We start from the raw sequence: 19775 nt of genomic DNA, 5'->3' as shown, positions 1-19775 counted from the left end.
TAAATTGATAGGAATAAATGGCTGTTTTTCAGTGTGGAAGGTGGTAACTATTAGGGTACCACAGAGACCAATGCTTCTGCCCAGCTTTTCACAATATATATCAATCATTTGGATGAAGGAATTAAATATAATTTCCCAAGTTTGCTGATATCAGAAATAGTGAGAGGTGAGGTTGTAAAGGGGATATAAACAAGTTGAGTGATAGGGAAAATATATTTCAGATTCAGTATAATAACATGGTTAGGTATATTTGTCCACTTCAGTAAGAAAAACAGAATGGAAATGTATTTTTTAAATGGTGACAGATTTGGAAATGTTGATATTTAAGGATACCCGGATGCCCTTGTACAGTAGCCAGTGAAAACAAGCATGCCATTAGAAAGACAAATTGTATGTTGTCTTATTTGTAAGTGGATTTGAGTAAGGACATGGATGTAAGCAAAGCCTTTGACAAGGCCCTACAGTGGAGATTTATCATGAAGGGAAATGCACATGAGATACAGAGTAATTTGATAAAGTGGATACAAAAATGGCTCAGTTGTAGGAGACAGAGGGTGATGACAGAAGGCTGCTTTCATGACTGGAAGTCAGTGTCCAGTGGTGTACCACAAGAGTCTGTGCTGGGTCCCATACTATTTGTCACAGAATCCCTGCAGTGTGGAAGCAGGCACTCAGCCCATCAAGTCTACACTGGCCTTCCAAAGAATAAAAAATTCCACCCAACTACCCTCTCCCTGTAACCTTGCATTTCCCATTGCTAAGCTTAAATAGTAAAAGGGAAATAGAAACAATTAATTATTATCTGTTTCATTTTCAAAATATTAGTTGGCTCAAACAGACAGAATATTAAGATCAGAAGTTGTACCAGAAACATCTATTGCACTTGATTGGCATTAGCTGTGGTTCAAGGAAATGCTATGTGCAGATCTCAAGTTAGTTGGCAACTAATAAGATTTCCAAACATTTTCCTATTTAATATGGTTTCCCTTTCTCAATTTAAAAAAAAATCTGTACCTAGATTTCAGCATCATTTTGCAATGGTAGTGAAAATAAAAACCTACTCTTTGGTCTGTTTTCACACATGATATACATTTCAATTTTGGGTTGATTTCTAATCCATAATACATTACTAATGTTAGTATTACTTGTTTGGAACAAAATATTTTATCCAAACCCATGCTTCGGTGATATGATAATGCATTCAACTTTTGAATTTATAATCTGTCTTTTCTTTACCACATGGGCATATCCAGCCTGAGGTTGTCATTGTAACCCATGCTCAGATTGTCATTTATATAAATGACATAGATGACTGTGTGTGGTGGTTGGCTTAGTAAATTTGCAGATGACACAAAGAGTGGTCAGTAGTTAACAATGAGGTTAAGTGTCTTGGGCTATATAAAGATATAAATGAGATGATCAAATGGGCAGAGAAGAGTCAGATGGAATTCAACCCTGAAAACTGTAAAGTGATGCATTTCAGAAAGAGTGATTTAACAAGAAAGTATTCAATGAACAGCATGAGACTATGAAGTTCTGTGGAACAAAGGAACCTTGGTGTCTTTGTCCATGGAGCTCTGAAAGTGGAAGTGCATGTTAGTATGGTTGTGAAAAAAGCATGCAGAGACTTGCTTTTATTAATCGAAGCATAGAATACAAAATCAGGGAAATCATGATGGAGTAGTATAAAACTTTCGTGAGACCATAGCTAGAGTATTGTGTGTAGTTCTAGTTGCCAGGAAGGATGTGATTGCACTGAAGGGGTACAGAGGCGATTCACTGGGATACTGTTTGGGATAGAAGTTTTAAGCTGGGAGGAAAGGTTAGATAGGCTTGGGTTGTTTTCATTGGAGCAGAGAAGACTGAAGAGCAATCTGTTCGAGGTATACAAGATTTTGAGGGGCATGGGTAGAGTGGATAAGGAGCAGCTATTTGCCTTAGTTGAAGGGTCAGTTATGTGGAGACATAGGTTCAAGCTGTGGAGCAAGAATGAGAGGTAAAACATTTTTACCCAAAGGGTGGTAATGATCTGGAATATACTGCTTGGGAGGATTGTAGAAGTGAGTTGCCTCACATCCTTTCAAAAGTACTTGGATGAGCATTTGGTACATCATTACATTCAAGACTATGGGCTAAGTGCTAATAAATGGATTAGGTTAAAGATTAGGTGTTTCTTACATGTGAGTGTAGACTTGATGAGACAGAGAGTGTCTATCTCCACTGTATGATTCTGTGATTTTTGCCTTGCTGCAGATGTACTGGGCCTTGGTAAGACTACACCTGGAGTACCTAAAGAGATAAACACACTTATCATAGAGGGAGTTTAGCAAAGATTTGCTAGGCTGATTGTTGGAAACTAGGCTTTTTGTATGATGTGAGATTGGGTCAAGTCGGCACATTTCACTGAAATTTAGAAAAATGAGAGGGGATTGCATTGAAACAAATAAAACTCAAAAAGGACTGGACAGACTGGATAAAAGCATGATGTTTCCCTGGCTGGAGTGTCTAGACCAAGGATTCATGGTATCAGGGTATGTGGTAGACCAATTAGGACTGAGATGAGGAGAAATGTCTTCACTTAGAGGATGGTGACTCTGTGGAATTCTCTACCACATAAGGAGATGGAGGCAATGTCAATGAAAATATTTAAGAAAGAAATACATAGATTTCTGTATCCTGAAAGTGTCAAGGGTATGGTGAGAGCCTGAGTGTATGGTATTGAAGTCATTGACAGTCATCCATGATTATATTGAACGATGGAGCAGCCTCAATGAGCTGAATAATTCACCCTTGCTCCTATTTTCTATGTTTTAATATTCTTGCATTTCTCAATACCCATCCTGCCCTTCCCTTGCTGGTCACCTTGAATGACTTACCTGTGATCTGCAAATGGGACAGCAGTCTGGTTTTATACTTCTTGAATTCTGCTTTTACCTTCTTTAGCAGAGGCACTCGATGTATACCTGGCCAGATTATTGATGTAATTGGAATAGATAAACTGGGAGGGAAGTAAATAATCTGTCTGATGCTAACATATTTTGCTGTAACATTATGTTCAAATCAGGACCCATACTTTGGAAAGGGACCTATACCATGACAGTTATGATGTTCAGCTTTCTCCTGTCGAACCATTACACTAAGCAGGCACTACAACAATGCACAACTTAATGAGTAGTTATAAAAACTAAGTGTTACAATTTCTGTTGGCAATTGTGTGAAAGAAAAAGAGGGACATGCTTTATCAGCATCTCTCTCCTACAGAATTGTCTGAGGCACAGTTGCCAGGATTTTCTACATCATCTAGTTCCCACAATTTACATATAATCACACCTTAGATTCAAAATGCTGGAGCTTCATTGAGTATATTTCTTTTAGCTGTGTATGTGACTTGTGGATTTGTAAATTGTTGTTCAGCACAGGAATGCAGTGTGACAATGGATATGGCAACCATTGCAAATGGTCATATTCTTTCAATACCTTTATAGATGAGTATTCATCTGATGACACAACTGATCTGGTCTTTACACTTCTCCATTTCTAAGTGCTTTCATCTGAAGAAGTTTTTCAAGTACATTTTGGGCATGATGGTTTTGGTCTGGCTAGTAAAACACCAAGTTCTAGTGAAATGAGAAGTAAGGAGGAGGACACACACCTTATAGATCAACGGAGTTGACGTGGGAAAGCATCAAGAGCGCCAAATTCCAAGGAGTGATAATAACCAATAATCCGTCCTGGTCATTCCATGCAGATGCCATGGTCAAGAAGGTGTGACAACGTCTCTTCTTCCTCAGGCGACTTAGGAAATTTGGCAAATCCATGAGGAGGCTCACCAAGTTTTACAGATGCACTATCAAAGCATTCTATCTGGCTGCATAATAGCCTGGTGTAGCAAGTGGTCTGCCCAGAACCATAAGAAACATAGAAAGTTGTATGCATTACCTAAACCATCACAGAAGCTGATCTCCCATCCATGGCCTCTGTTTACACTTCTTGTTGCTGTGGAAAGGCTGCCGACATTGTTAAAGACCCCATCCCCCCCAGTAATGCTCTCTTCCAACCTCTTCCATCAGGCAGAAGATGGAAAAGCTTGAACATGTTCACCAACAGGTTCCAGAGCAGCCTCTTCCCTGCTGCAATTGATTGTTGAATGGACCTCTCTAACTTCAAATAGTGTTGATCTTGCTAATGTTGATCTTGCTTTTTGCACATCCTGTGCAGCTGTAACCTTGTTTGCCTCAGTGTGTCTAAGCACACTGTGATCTGCATGCCCTTGTTTGCTATGATATGCCTGTATTGCTTGCAAAACAAAGCTTTTCACTGTACTTAGGTATATGTAACTACAATAAATCAAAACAAAAATCAATGAAATATCATCTTCTGATAGACCAGTATTATTGTAGTGCTGACTGTTGGCAATATTTTATCAGACCATCTCTGGATCATTGGTTGACAAAGCACCTGCGTTTCAGTTGTGTTAATGCACCAAGTGATGAATCTTTAGATCTCCTATCTCACATTTCTCAGATAACAACCTAGACAGGATATCTGCCAGCACTATTTCTTTATCAGGCAGAGTGATGTCATAACTCTGATGCTGTGAGTAATGTTTGCAGTTTTCCTGGTTCCACACAGATTTTCTTGTTGCTGAAGGGGACAATGATCACTTTCCACTGTGACCTTTCTCCAGCAGTCATTGACCTTCTTCATACAATGATGTCTGTTACTCCAGATGGCCACGATGGTATTGAACTAAATGACAACCTTGGAGCAGGCTGGCATAGTCTGGTATCGTAGCCTCCACTACAGGCCCTGGAGGATAAGGAAGTCCCGTGTTTGCACCACCCCATCCAGAATGACGTCTAGGTCCCTGCTCACACAATTAAATGCTGTTTCCCCCCGTCTTCCATGGCTCAGACAAATGTCAGCAATTGTGCAGGACAGCTCTGGACTGATAATGGTTGTCCAGGTTAAAGGTAGCATGAGTGCAACTGATGCTTGTGACTTCTGGAATAGCCGCTGAATGGTGAATTGTTCCGGAAACCGCAAGAAGTAAGATTTGTCTGGTATTGGATGCGAGGGCTGTCATAGTGCAGAGTAGATAGTTGATGTGGTAAATTTGCTAAGAGACAGTGAGAAAACTGCTTGGTTATGTGGCAGAAATCCCTCCAACAGTTGTGTCCCTCCAAAATATTGTATTCTTTGCTCTGTTCTATTACCCAATGCATTTTGTATGGTGTGATCTGGTAGGACTACACACAAAACAATGCCTTTCACTGTACTTCGGTACATGTGACAATAATAAATCAAATCAAAAATCTTGGTGCAACTCAGACTTCACCAAGAAAACATAGGATTCAGCCCTTTATTACTCAACACATGACTGAAGTAAAGCAAGAAATCTGGCACCTTGGGATATATATTTATATTTGCGTATCAGTTATTTTCTCGCAGCTTACAAATAATGTATAAGAAGAACAATATCACATTGTGTTGCGGTTAGTGTTGCAAATGAAGGTGGTTCAATACTCCTCTAACTTAATCACTTCCAGCGACATGAGAGGACACCATTTCTAATTCCTTAACAAACAACCTGTGTGCTCCCAACTCACATTTCTTAAAATGTTCTTTGGGAAAAAACTGAGTTCTTAGAAGTCGATTCCAGAAGTTGACCCTGAATTATCCACTATCCCACCTCTTTTCTGCTGCTCAAAGATAATGGGAACTGCAGATGCTGGAGAATCCGAGATAAGTGTGGAGCTGGATGAACACTGATATACCATCTCCCTCAGTGTTTCTCTGTGTTTCATCCTGTGATATCTTGCCCTTCCCTCTTCTCTCCTTTCATCTCCCTTATTCTGTCCTCCCCACCCCTACCAAATGTTGGCCCACACTCACTTATGGTCTTACTTTTCTCTGCACACTTCCAACCATTTTCAGAGTAAAAGCCAGATTTTCTCCATACCAAAGGCAAAATATCGCTCAGTAATGGGATTTCTGTCTTAAACCAGCCCTCCATAAGAAAAGTCAGGTCCAGTTTGGATCATGTGAATCCCATGTTAGATGGAAAAGATGTCTTGTCATGTTTCCAGTAGGCTAGGGAAAGTGTAGGGCTGTCTATCCAGTTGGTGTCTACCTCTCTGTGTCTGTTTCTTTCCATCTGAATTTTTGACATCCATCTGCCACAAGACCATATCTTTTTTCAAATGTTAGCAGTTTTTAAAAACTGAAATGGTCCAGCTGGTCAGGTGAAACACTTAGCAATCGGCAAATCTGTCAGAAGAAAGAAGGAAAAACATTAGTCATTTCACTCTGGCATTAAAAAGGCAGTAGTGAAATCTGATTTGCCTTATGCATCTGACATGAAACAAGAGCTAGCAGGCTGCTATGGAGCTTGGATCCAAATTTTGTTTTATTTGTTCGTGGGACAAGGGCGTTGCTGGCTGCTTGCCTAAAGGTCCAGGTTTATCATTGAGCAAACATTATTTGGAAAAAAAGTTAAAGGATTATCATCTGAAACTAAAAAATATTAAACAAGCATAATCATGCAAATAAATTTATGTGTCACTTTATCCATTTTGATCATTAAAGTATGTTCCTGATGCAATGATTTCATCACATGTTCACGTATATGTTATGTGACAGTAAAGACTTCTCCAGTAAAATTGAATCCTCCTGGTTTGCATTAATGCTGTGGAAATTGAGTTTTTAATGGAACATAGTTGTTTCAAAACCCAAGCCTGTCTAAAGATACTCACCATGGCAGGGATGTTTTAACCAGATCTTAGTTTTACCTAGTCGGGAGATAGTTGATCTTAATCTATAAGAGGTGGTGGAAACGGGTGGAGGGACTGGGGGTGTGTGATAGGGGCAGTTGGCGCATGCAAAGGATTGAAGGTGCAAAAATGCCAGCATGTTAGAAACCTCACACGACCCTGCTGCCTTCCAGATTTAACTAGAGCGCACTTTCAGACATGATGCATGGACAAGGAGTTTGTCAGTTAACATGTGCAAAATGGCAGTTGAGTGAGATTTAAGCCTGTTTTCTGGTTAACTGCCAGAGCCTGTGTTTCCTGACTGTCTGAAATTTGTCAGGATCGACAAAGTGTGTGTGCAGTAGGGATTGGCAGGGCCACTAACTCTTGGGCTGAATTTTTTTAAATGCAGCCCTCTGACAGCTGCATCCTTACCTGGGTTAAAGGGTTTCCCTCGGAGGATTAGTTCTGAGAATTTTCTTTCTCTCCTTTGAAGGGGATTTCCAAAATATGGAGGTCATTTATACTTGGAGGCTATTTCTATGAGATGAGAATTTTTTTATTTATATTTGCGTTTCCCAGCTCCCAGTGCTCACACCAACATGAGAACAGCTTGTGCAACACTGCCCTGTACATCTGATGAACAAGTGAAGCAGTAATTCCAGTGCACTGCTAATAGTAACAGCTGCCAATTCCTTAGCAACTTGCCAATTCCTCAGTCAGTAGAACCAAGGGATTAAATACAGAGGTCCATCTTAGAGGAGTCAATACAGAAGCAACAGGCTGGAGATCAGCTTTTTCCACATGAAGCCTCTGTGCCATAGAAAATGGTGGACCTTTGCCATAATCAAGAATCTCAGGGGGGAAACTCATGCCAGCCAAAATCTGCTGGCCAATCAGAAGCAGGATGACCATAGTCTGAATTAAGGTGGATCAAAGCTCGTCACGATGGAAGCGTTAAATTCCACACAGACTTACTCCTGAAATAATACTCCTTCCAAGTGAGCTAGGTAGGCATGAATTGCCAGTGGTCCTTAAGATCAACTTCAGTTGCTTCATCTCCATCACCTTCCAGGAATTTGTTCAGACATGTACATATTCATTATCTGCTGTTTAAGGTTTATGTTTAGTGGCGAAGCAAATGTGCTCGCGATTGATATCAAAGCTTTGCTGACAGGTCTAATAATCTTTTTAGTGACATTTTCACCTCAATGCACCTTACAGTGCCACTACACCCATTGCACTGTTCTTTACTGGGCATTCCCAGCATGGTGCATGAATGATATTAGACTTAGAATCCCTTCAGTGTGGAAACAGGCCCTCCAGCTCAACAAGCACACACTAATCCACAAAGCATCCCACCCAGACCTATCGCCCTATAAACCTACCTAATCTTCACTCCCTGAACACCATGGGCAATTTAGCATGGCCAATACACCTAGTGTGCACATCTTTGGACTGTGAGAGGAAACCAGCGCACCTATTCAAAGCCCAAACAAACATGAGGAGAATGTGCAAACTCCACACAGACAGACACCCAAGAATGGAATTGAACCTGGGCCCCGCTGCTGTGAGGCAGCAGTACTAACCACTGAGCCACTGTGTCAGGATGGCCAAACAAGCAATCACTTTAAAGGATTTTCAATAACAGACATGGTTGAATCTTCATTTTGGCATCAAGATCCAGACGTAGGGATTATTTGTTGGTCCCAATCCAGCATGGTGTGCTCCAGATAAGGCCACCACCATTTTAAAGGATGGACAATCAAAGGCTGTGGAGCAGACTTGCTGTCCAGGTGGGTATGGAGGTTAAACTCCCAATGCTAGATGGCGACACTTAGAAAAAGGCATAGGAATTGGAGAGGGTAAACCCGATTGAAAGTAAGTGAAGTTTCCAGGAGTAAACTTAGATATCAACAAAGATAGAAGGAATAACTTTAGAAAAGCGAAGTGAAGACCAGAAGGTGAAGGGAAGTCATTGAAGATAGAAAGTACTTACCTCTAACAAAGTGCATCACCATCATTGGGATTTAGCTTCAGGAGACATGCCTGCAAGGGATGGTGAAGGAGCCAGAGGAGAAATTTATATTCAGACTGCAGAATTTTGTAAACTAGGGAAGAACAAATTTGAAGAAATGAAGTGAACAAATCTAGCAGAAGATGAAAGGACAGGTTTAGAAGGATTTATACTGGGACTCCATTATTAAACCAGGAAATTTATAAAAGCCACAGCCAGAAAATTTTGTTTACTAAATGGTATAAAAGGAATTGCCAGGTGCTTTATACTGGAGGAGGTGGGAAAATATCCATTTTACTTTGGGAAGAAGCAGGAAACCCTACCTTGACTGCAGAAGGCAGGAATACTCTGAAGCAGGCAAGAAAACAAATATTACAGAAATATTGTATTATGAAGCATTACAATGTTTAAAACTTGTTGACAATAAATCACAATAGAATAGCTATTTATACAAGTTAAAGCTTTCCTGTCACAGCATTGTAGCAATCTAGTGTCTAAAAGGATTGGGAACAGAGAAAATGCTGTATGGAATCAGCAAACTCTTAGTAATTAAATTTATTGCAACATTGATAAATACAAAAATACAAGCTTAAAGAACAGCAAATTTCATATGACTTAGAAGTGTATGAACATACAAACATATGAACATTGAGCAGGAGCAGGCCACTTGATTCAAACCTTTTCTGCCATTCAATAAGATCATAAGGAGTAAAGCTGATAATGGGGACAGTGCGTAGATGAAAATAGTTTGGCTGGGCTGAAAGCTGTTGCTGCATTGTCAGCTTTTCTTCTTTGTTGACTGACCATCAGTCATCCTTTTGTCTGCCTGTCTTTCTCTCTCTCTCTCTCTCTCTCTGGGCTTTCTCTGCAACGATCCACTCACTCCCTTCTCTCTCTCTTTCTCTTTCTCTCGCCCTGCCAATACCAGCAACATAAATGCTACCTTTTCCTAGCTGCTATCAGTTCTGGAGAAGGGTTAATGAACTCAAAATCTGGACCCTGCTTTCTCTCACTGATGCTGCCAGACCTGCTGAGTTTCTCCAGCAATTTCTTTTTGTTAAGTCTTTTGTGTCACCTTTAGCTGGAACTGCCCAATACAGGGGGCTTAGAAGCTTCTGGAAATAAGACCATGTGATGAACCTTGGTCATTTTTTCAATCCAGCAGGATTGTCCATTGTTAAAAGGAACAGAATTTAAATCCAAAAATATAGAGGAGAATTCAGTTTTCTTTAGGATTGTTCTTCATGGCCTCTGGCCATAACAAATGTTTTTTTTTGTTTCTCCTGTCAAAATGAACAATTTCACATTTTCTCAAGTTGTTCTCCATTCACTATAACATTACCCCTCAACTAAGATACCTATATCAATTGTATTCTCGTTATAGTTTCTTCATAATTTTGGTTTCTACCTGTCTTGGTGTCCTCAGCAAATTTAGCTACCGTGCCTTTGGTCATACAGTCATTGAGATCTACAGCATAGAAAAGGGCCCTTCAGTCCGTCAGTCTGTGCCAGTCAAAAAGAAGAATTTAGCTCCTCTGATCCCATTTTTGAGCATTTGGCTCAAGACTTGTATGCCTTGACATCACAAATACACATTTAAATACTTCTTAAATATTATTTTTGAGAAGATTTGTAGCTCGGGTTGTGGATGAGATTGTAGACATACTGAGCCGGTGGATTTGGTAGCAAACTTTTCGTCACTCTGCTAGGTAACCTCCAGTGAAGCATCAGTGTTCTGTCCCGCTTGTTATTTATATGTCTCGGTTTGCTGGGTGGATGGTATTACTTCTGGTTTTGTTTCTCACCAGTTTGAACGAAGGGCCTAATTCAATGTGTTTGTTGATGGAGTTCTGGTTGGAATACGAGGCCTCCAGGAATTCCCCGGCATGCCTCTGTTTGGCTTGTGCAATTATGGATGTGTTGTCCCAGTTGAATTCACGTCCCTTGTTATCCATGTGTAGTGACATAAGTGAGAATTGGTCTTGTCTCTTGGTGGCTAGTTGGTGTTCATGTATCCATACAGTCAATACAGATACATAACTTCTAGTTGTTCTTTTGTGCAGTAAACTTCTTTTATGTTCTGTTATTAACAGACTTCTGCAACCTGGTGTGACTGTTTTAGTGGCTAACCAACACATCAACCAATGGCAAAAATAAAGCACATGATCTATTAAGCTAGGTTTCATTCTGGGATCTGATGTGCCTGGTATTACCGTCAGCTGAGGACAAAGCAGTGCACTGAGTAGCTCTAACTCAAAAACCCCAAAGTTGCAGGAAATGGTTTGATGCTACTCCACTGCCGAGATTTTCTGTCTCAACGTTATGATTCCTTTATTTCACTATCTGAAAAATTGAAATTATAAATGTAGCATAATCAACACTTCTAACTTCCTTGTATGTTGCTGGCGAGAATAATTTGACACGATTGGCTCCTAATTCTACTTGTTGACATCACTGTTTCTGCCTCAAGATTCCGCCTGGAGTTGGTACCAAATTTAAACCGCCATTGGGAAAGCAGAAACCTATACTAAAGATCAATAGATCTTTGGGGACAGTTTTCATTGGGGTCAGCAGTGACACCGTTACCTTGGACACCTATTGCAAAACCCAGGCCATTCTGTTTATGCAGACCAATTATTTTAACCCAACTCCTTCCTAACCAGTTTAGTTATGTTAATTTATATAAGATCAGAACTATGTCGAATGTTGGGTAGCTCTTCTTTCCAAGGGAATAGAAGAAGGTGGATCAGACTGTCACTTAGCATAATGAGTATTGATTCACTCCACTCTTTCAAACGGAAACTGGAGCTGATCTTGGCTGGGATGGTGATTACCTCATAATAAAGAGATGGGCTGAGAGGTGGCAGATGGAGTTCAACCTGGATAAATGCGAGGTGATGCATTTTGGAAGGTCGAATTTGAAAGCTGAGTACAGGATTAAGGATAGGATTCTTGGCAGCGTGGAGGAACAGAGGGATCTTGGTGTGCAGATACATAGATCCCTTAAAATGGCCACCCAAGTGGACAGGGTTGTTAAGAAAGCATATGGTGTTTTGGCTTTCATTAACAGGGGGATTGAGTTTAAGAGTCGTGAGATCTTGTTGCAGCTCTATAAAACTTTGGTTAGACCGCACTTGGAATACTGCGTCCAGTTCTGGGCGCCCTATTATAGGAAAGATGTGGATGCTTTGGAGAGGGTTCAGAGGAGGTTTACCAGGATGCTGCCTGGACTGGAGGGCTTATCTTATGAAGAGAGGTTGACTGAGCTCGGTCTCTTTTCATTGGAGAAAAGGAGGAGGAGAGGGGACCTAATTGAGGTATACAAGATAATGAGAGGCATAGATAGAGTTGATAGCCAGAGACTATTTCCCAGGGCAGAAATGGCTAGCACGAGGGGTCATAGTTTTAAGCTGGTTGGTGGAAAGTATAGAGGGGATGTCAGAGGCAGGTTCTTTACGCAGAGAGTTGTGAGAGCATGGAATGCGTTGCCAGCAGCAGTTGTGGAAGCAAGGTCATTGGGGTCATTTAAGAGACTGCTGGACATGTATATGGTCACAGAAATTTGAGGGTGCATACATGAGGATCAATGGTCGGCACAACATTGTGGGCTGAAGGGCCTGTTCTGTGCTATGTTCTATGTTCTATGTTCTAAAGGTGTACACCATGTTACGTAACCCACAGCCAACATGATCCACTGTTATTTTAAACACTACAAAGTGTTAGAGAGGAATATTTAAAGTTATTTCTCTGTAACATCCTTGGGTTTCTATTCTTAAGTTTCTTTTCCCCCAGACCATTAATAAGCTGTTGAGGAAGTGTACATATAAGGTATTACAGCTGTATGGGATAATATGGCTGAATCAGTGGGTCTTCATCTGCCTCTTATTCCCCTATATTACTGACCTACTAGTAACAATATAGGAGAACTTTAAAAAATTCTCCAATTAATTTTTGGAGAATGGGATTTCATTGTCAGTTTCTAATTGTGTAATAGACAGATATTCTATCTTATGCTGAATAATTTGATGCAATATTAATGCACAGACTCTGTGTTGTAACATTACCACTACTATTTCTTCCGTTGTTTTTTCAGAAGAATTATTTTCAACCGCAATATGAACAGTGAATATCAGAAGTCTCAAATTTAAAGAAAAATGCTGTGAGTACTGGTTTTCACAAATCGCATCATTCTGGCCTCTGAATGGGGGAGACCATATGGCCAACAAAGCATAACAATTCAAAACAATAGCTCCGAGGGTAAATGAGGAATATTAACATTTGAAAAAGGAGCTAAATTGAAACAGAAGAGTCTGAAAGCTCATTAAGGCTATAGGAACAGCAACATGCAAGAGAACATGAAGGATGGGAGGGCACTATGTTGCGTCTCAGGTGGAGACTGCAAGTCACTCATGAGGAAGCCAAGTAGAAATCTTACCACTTTTGATCCAAAGTCAACTACACAATCATGAGACAAAATGCCTTCCAACTCAAACAGATTGGGCAGATTAGGGGTCTAGGCCCAAAACATCAGCCTTCCTGCTCCTCTGATGCTGCTTGGCCTGCTGTTTTCATCCAGCTCTACACCTTATTATCTCTTGGGCAGAGTAAATTTCTGTTTTCTGCAGGTGTGGAATATGATTCTTGGAATTTGAGGTATTGCTTGGTGCAATTGTATTAATTTTACATACACCTGTGATGCAGTAATGCCGTCAAGCTCAAATAATGAACTTGTAAAATTATGGCCTCAAGCAATCATGACTACTACATAGTTTACATTAATTGTCTCCTTGTTGTGTCAGATAAGCAAATCTAACCAGACACTACCTGAAACACATTTCATATCTGATACTGGAAAACTAAACTTCAGTGCTGCCACTTTCATGCACTGTGAACGGTGGGTTCAAAAGGACATTGCCAATGACATTCATGGATGGTTTTTCGGGGGATGATGTGCTATTACAATGGATTAATGCCAGTGAATTAATTGGGAGTGGCACAGCAGCACAGTGATTAGCACTGCTGCCTCACAGCACCAGGGATGAGGGTTGGATTCCAGCCTCCGGCGACTGTCTGTGAGGAGTTTGCACATTCTCCCTGCGTCTGCGTGGGTTTCCTCCGGGTGCTCTGATTTCCTCCCACAGTCCAAAGATGTGCAGGTTAGGTGGATTGGCCATGCTAAATTGCCCATAGTGTTCAGAGAGGTATAGATTAGGTGGGTTATGGGGGGTGGGGCTGGGTGGGATGCTCCAAGGGTTGGTGTGGACTTGTTGGGCCAAAGGGTCTATTTCCACACTGTAGGGATTCTCTAATTGATTGATGAAGAACTTCATTCTCGCATATAGCATTAGCACTTTGGATCTGCAGCAGATATCATGTTACATAACTCAGGGTCCATATCAGAGCAGAGCATTGGCCTCCTTGCACAGCCTCCATTGCATACTTTGTCAGGGTATTGCACGATGTTTCATTGTGATTGCTGGAAGAGCTCAGTGGTACCGTTACTGATCATTGATAAGAGATAATGGGAGCTGCAGATACTGGAGAATCCAAGATAACAAAGTGTTCAGCTGGATGAACACAGCAAGCCAAGCAGCATCTCAGGAGCACAAAAACTGACATTTTGGGCCTAGACCCTTCATCAGAGAGGGGGATGGGGAGAGGGTTCTGAAATAAATAGGGAGAGAGGGGGAGGCGGACCGAAGATGGAGAGAAAAGAAGATAGGTAGAGAGGAGGCGACAGGGGACAATAGGGGACAAGCCAGGGACAAGTGGAGTCTTGGGGACCCCTTTGCAGAACACCTCCGCTCAGTTCGCAATAGACAACTGCACCTCCCAGTCGCGAACCATTTTAACTCCCCCTCCCATTCCTTAGACAACATGTCCATCATGGGCCTCCTGCAGTGCCACAATGATGCCACCTGAAGGTTGCAGGAACAGCAACTCATATTCCGCTTGGGAACCCTGCAGCCCAATGGTATCAATGTGGACTTCACAAGCTTCAAAATCTCCCCTTCCCCCCACTGCATCCCAAAACCACCCCAGCTCATCCCCTCCCCCCACTGCATCACTAAACCAGCCCAGCTTGTCCTCACCTCCCTAACCTGTTCTTCTTCTCACCTATCCCCTCCTCCCACCTCAAGCCACACCTCCATTTCCCACCTACTAACCTCATCCCGCCTCCTTGACCTGTCCGTCCTCCCTGGACTGACCTACCCCCTCCCTACGACCCCACCCATACACTCTTCTCCACCTATCTTCATTTCTTTCCATCTTTGGTCTGCCTCCCCCTTCCTCCCTATTCATTTCAGAACCTTCTCCCCATCCCCCTCTCTGATGAAGGGTCTAGGCGCGAAACGTCAGCTTTTGTGCTCCTGAGATGCTGCTTGGCCTGCTGTGTTCATCCAGCTGAACACTTTGTTATCCGTTACTGATCTTTGTTCAGTTTCTGATATTCTCCACGGGCTCACATATCTAACATGGAAATCGTGGTTGCTAGATTCCCTGCTGTATAGCTCAGTACAGCATTGAAGGAAAGAGAGATTACAACATCTGTGGACTGCTATGAACGTGAAGGAGCACAGAACTAGATAATACTGTCTGCGACGTTATTTGTAAATATGACTCTGTTGTTGTTTGACAAGTCTGTTTGACAGCTCTCCAAATTTTGGCGCAATTGATCTCAAATGTTAGTAACTAGAACTTTATAAGGTTTGCTGTTGTGTTTTCTGATTGAGATCAATACTGGGTAGTACATCAAATTTCATACCTTTGAGACTGTGATACAACTGAGTGGCATACTAGAATATCTCAGAGAATGATTAAGACTCACAAACGTGTTGCTACATGCTCTGAAATCACATGCAGGCCAAACCAGATAAGAACAGCAGATTTCCTTTCTTCATGGGCATCAGTGAACCAGCTGTGTTTTTACAGCAGTGATTTCATGGTCTTCATTAGATTTTGAATTTTCTGTTCAAATTCAACATCTGTCTTGGTGGGATTTAAACCCAGGTCCTGATACCATTACTCTGGGACTCTGGATTACCCAATCCAGCAAAATACCACCATGCCATCATTTCCCATGCTGCACCATGTTTTATCATTCCACTTATAGGTCTACACTTCTTGCCTCCAAAAAACTTCCCTATTTTAGTCAAAATATTAGATGATTTTATGGTTTGAACATGCAATGTAAATAACCCTATCAATTCTGCACATTATTACTCCTGCATGCTTAATGTTTCACGTATCACTCTTTAGGATGACACTTTTATTTCTAGGGAGATTAAGGGTTTACAATAAATGCCGATAAAACAAATTAATATTCAGTGTGTCATTATTCAGTATTGTCAAAAATGCACTTGTCTAAAACTATCACTGGACTTGAATAGTGAGATTATAAAATATGCGAAACTCGGGTCTGGAATAGGCAGCATGTGTGGAGAGAGAAACAAAGTTAACTTTTCCAATATGACTTCTTTGGAACCCCAGCTACATTCTTTCTTGTGATCTGGGTCTACCTGTTAAATGTTTTAATTCATTTTGTGAGCCGAAAAGCACCCATAAGAAATCAGTTAAGACTTACCTCACTCCAAGCCCATATTTTGCTCCCTATCGTGAAATTATGCATTTAATAGGCAAGCCATTTTTTTTCTAATTGGAGAGGGGAATCTAAATGAAGAGAATCTTATGATGCTACAATTTTAATGTATCATCTGTATTGCAGGGTCTTATATGTCTTCATGTTACTTAACATTTTCTGTGCCCTACTTAAGATTTTCTGCTGGGAATTCTCTCAAAAAGATCAATGGGGATAAGAATTAGCACCAGTGAAATCAGCTCCATTATCGGTTTCTATATGGCATGTTTTAATGTTTGGCATAGCACACAAACAGAACAAAAGCCAAAAAAGCACTCTACAAGACAGCTCCTGGCATTAGTTACACAACAGTAGTCATTTTGATCCCTGAAACCGTAACTCCAGTAGCATTACCCTAAATTTATGGGATTGCTGAGATTCGTGCTCCACTGAACACAGAACTACCAGGGCATGGAGACAGGTAGGTGAGTGCCTCCTGCTAGGCAAACAAAAAACTGACAAGTGAATAAAGGATACTTAGCTTTGGAGTCCTTGCTAAATTTATTAAATGAACAAAAGCAGCAAAGGAAAGAGCTATACGTTTATTTGTTCAAAAAATGTAGAAATAGAAATCAGTGCATGCTTACTATCAAAGCTCATCAAACACAGATACATATTTTCATGTTTTATTTTTAACAATCTGTTTTTCCGCATCATCAGAAACCATTAAACTGGATGCACATTCAATCACACAATTTAGTGGCTTCAGGAGTAGTGACAAATATTAACCCCAGTCCTGGGATTCTTTATCCAACTTGTTATTTTTCTTCTATAACAAAGTGTGGAGCTGGATGAACACAGCAGGCCAAGCAGCATCTCAGGAGCACAAAAGTTGACGTTTCGGGCCTGGATCCGTCATCAGAGAGCCTCTCTGATGAAGGGTCTAGGCCCAAAACGTCAGCTTTTGTGCTCCTGAGATGCTGCTTGGCCTGCTGTGTTCATCCAGCTCCACGCTTTGTTATCTTGGATTCTCCAGCATCTGCAGTTCCCATTATCACTGTTATTTTTCTTCTATTGTGAATTGACAAGATTCTTTGGCTGGGGAGTAATTGCATCCAGACATATCCCTCCATCAGCCGGCACCTGTACATTCCAATTGGAGTAATTAGATAAGGATAAGGAGCAGAACCTTTGATGGATTTTTTTCCCTTTCCTAAGGCCAGTTGTAGCATCCCAGCTTAACTAAACGAAGACAAGAAATCAAACAGGGTAATGTAAGTCGGCACTGGGAAGAAGAGCTAATAGCTGTTAGTTAAATATAAGTCAATCCTGATGATCTACCAACATTTGTAAACTGTTCAAAATTTGCACTTGCATTTATGAGTGTAGATATCCCACCTTTGGCAGGTTAGGGTCAGACTAGAAATACTGCTGTCAGATTTGTATAATTACTAACCTGCTGCAATTTCCGCTATTTGCTTAGTTTATAGGGGTGATGCAGTGATAGGTATCCTGATAGAATTACTACACTTGATAGATGTAAGTTATAAGGAGTTGACATATTTTGCAAATCATGTCTGCCAATTGTCAACCTGTTCAAGAGTGTCTTCAAACTCTTGGATGTGCGTATAAGAAATGTAATGAATAGACATTTTCTATGATCCAGCACCATACTGCTGTCATCTTCTCCACTGCCTCTCTAAACTTTCCATTCTTCTGACTTGGGCTTTTCTGTATCTTCTTTTCACTTGACTAATGGCAGCCATTCTTATAGCTGGCCGAAGAACAACCTAAAGCGATTAATCGATACATCATGAAGTACATGAAATGTGTGTTAAAACATTTAAATATGCAGAAGAGTTGTATTGGAGGACCCAGGAGGAAATGAGGGGTGGGACAATATTATCTTGACTAGAGGCAAACACAATGCATTCCCCTGCCACTGAGTGACTGTGATCTGCTTGCTCTTTTCAAAACAAAGAAGGATGGAACAGGAATGGTGAAGTATAAGGATTTCACTAGAGGGGTACTGTCAGCAGGGATAGCCCGTCAATGTGGCGCAATAGGTTAGTGCATTCAGCTGTTAACCGGAAAGTTGGTGCATTGCAACCACCCAGATTCGAAGGACATCTTTACTATAAAATCCTTGGATGTCCAGGGATGTTATGACCTTGGTCAAAAAGATAAGGAAAGTATACACAAAGTCTTGGAGGATGGGAATTGACAAAGCCGTTGAAGTGTAAATGGAAAGTAGGGAAGAACTTAAACAAGGAATTAGAGGGGCTAAAAGTGGTCAAGGGAAATTGTTAGCAGACATGATTAAGGAGAATCCCAAGGCTTCGTATGCACAGATAAAGAGTAAAAGGGTAGCCAGGGAAAGGGTTGGCTCACTCAAGGACAAAGAAGGAAATCTATGTGTGGAGCCAGAAGATGTAAGTGAGATCCAATACAAATACTTTGTGCATGTATTCACAAAAGAGGGGGAATTGGTGGAGAATGATCTCAGGGAAGGGAGTATGGAAGTTCTAAGCTGTGTTGCTAATAAAAAGGAAGAGGTGTAGTGCAGCTTAAAAAGTGTGAAGATAAATAAGTCACCAGGTCACAGAATCCCTACAGTGTGGAAACAGGCCAGTCGGCCCAACAAGTCTACACCACCCCTCTGAAGAGCATCCCACCCAGACCCATTCCCCTACACTTTACCTATAATCCTGCATTTCCCATGTCTAAACCACCTATTTGCACACCCCTGAACACTGTAGGCAATTTATCATGGCTAATCCACCTAGTCTGCCCATCTTAGGACTGGGAGGAAGCCAGAGCACCTGGAACAAACCCATACAGACATGGGGAGAATGTGTAAACTCCACACAGACAGACATTTGGCCAAGGATGGGATTGAAATCAGGTCCCTGGCATTGTGAGGCAGCAATGCTAACCACTGAGCCACCATGCTGCATATGGGATCTAGCCCATAATATAGAGGGAGGCAAGAGAACAAATTGCTGAAGCATTGACAGACATGTTTGTATCCTCTTTGGCCACGGGTGAGGTCCCAGAGGACTGGACAATAGCCAATGTTGTCCCATTGTTGAAGAAGGGTACCAGGGATAATCCTGGAAATTACAGGCCTGTGAGACGCACATCAGCGGTAGGGAACTTATTGGAAAAGATTCTCATGGACAAAATCAAAAACCATTTAGAAGCAAATGGACTTAGTAGCGATAAACTGCATGGTTTGTGTGGGGACGTCATGTCTCACGAACTTGATCAAGTTTTTTGAGGAGGTGACGAAGATGATGATGGACTTCAGTAAAGCTTTTGACAAGGCCCCTCATTGGCAAATTGATACAAAAGCTGAAGTCACATGGTACCTTGGCAAGATGGATACAGAACTGGCTTAGTCATAGGAGACAGAAGGTATCAGTGG

At 41.3% G+C, this 19775-nt stretch overlaps 1 long non-coding RNA gene across 1 annotated transcript in view; it reads left to right on the top strand.

Annotated features, from left to right (window-relative positions):
* LOC132209547 (uncharacterized) overlaps positions 1–19775 on the top strand; it is an 81314-nt gene that overhangs the window by 3699 nt on the left and 57840 nt on the right. The window contains exon 2 of the long non-coding RNA XR_009445689.1: positions 12863–12928. This is a non-coding gene — a long non-coding RNA (uncharacterized LOC132209547). The remainder of the gene's footprint in view (positions 1–12862; positions 12929–19775) is intronic.

The sequence above is a fragment of the Stegostoma tigrinum genome, chromosome 4 (genome assembly GCF_030684315.1).
Source record: "Stegostoma tigrinum isolate sSteTig4 chromosome 4, sSteTig4.hap1, whole genome shotgun sequence".
In the NCBI taxonomy this organism is placed as follows: Eukaryota; Metazoa; Chordata; class Chondrichthyes; order Orectolobiformes; family Stegostomatidae; genus Stegostoma; species Stegostoma tigrinum.
This window is presented reverse-complemented; position numbering and strand designations above follow the sequence as displayed.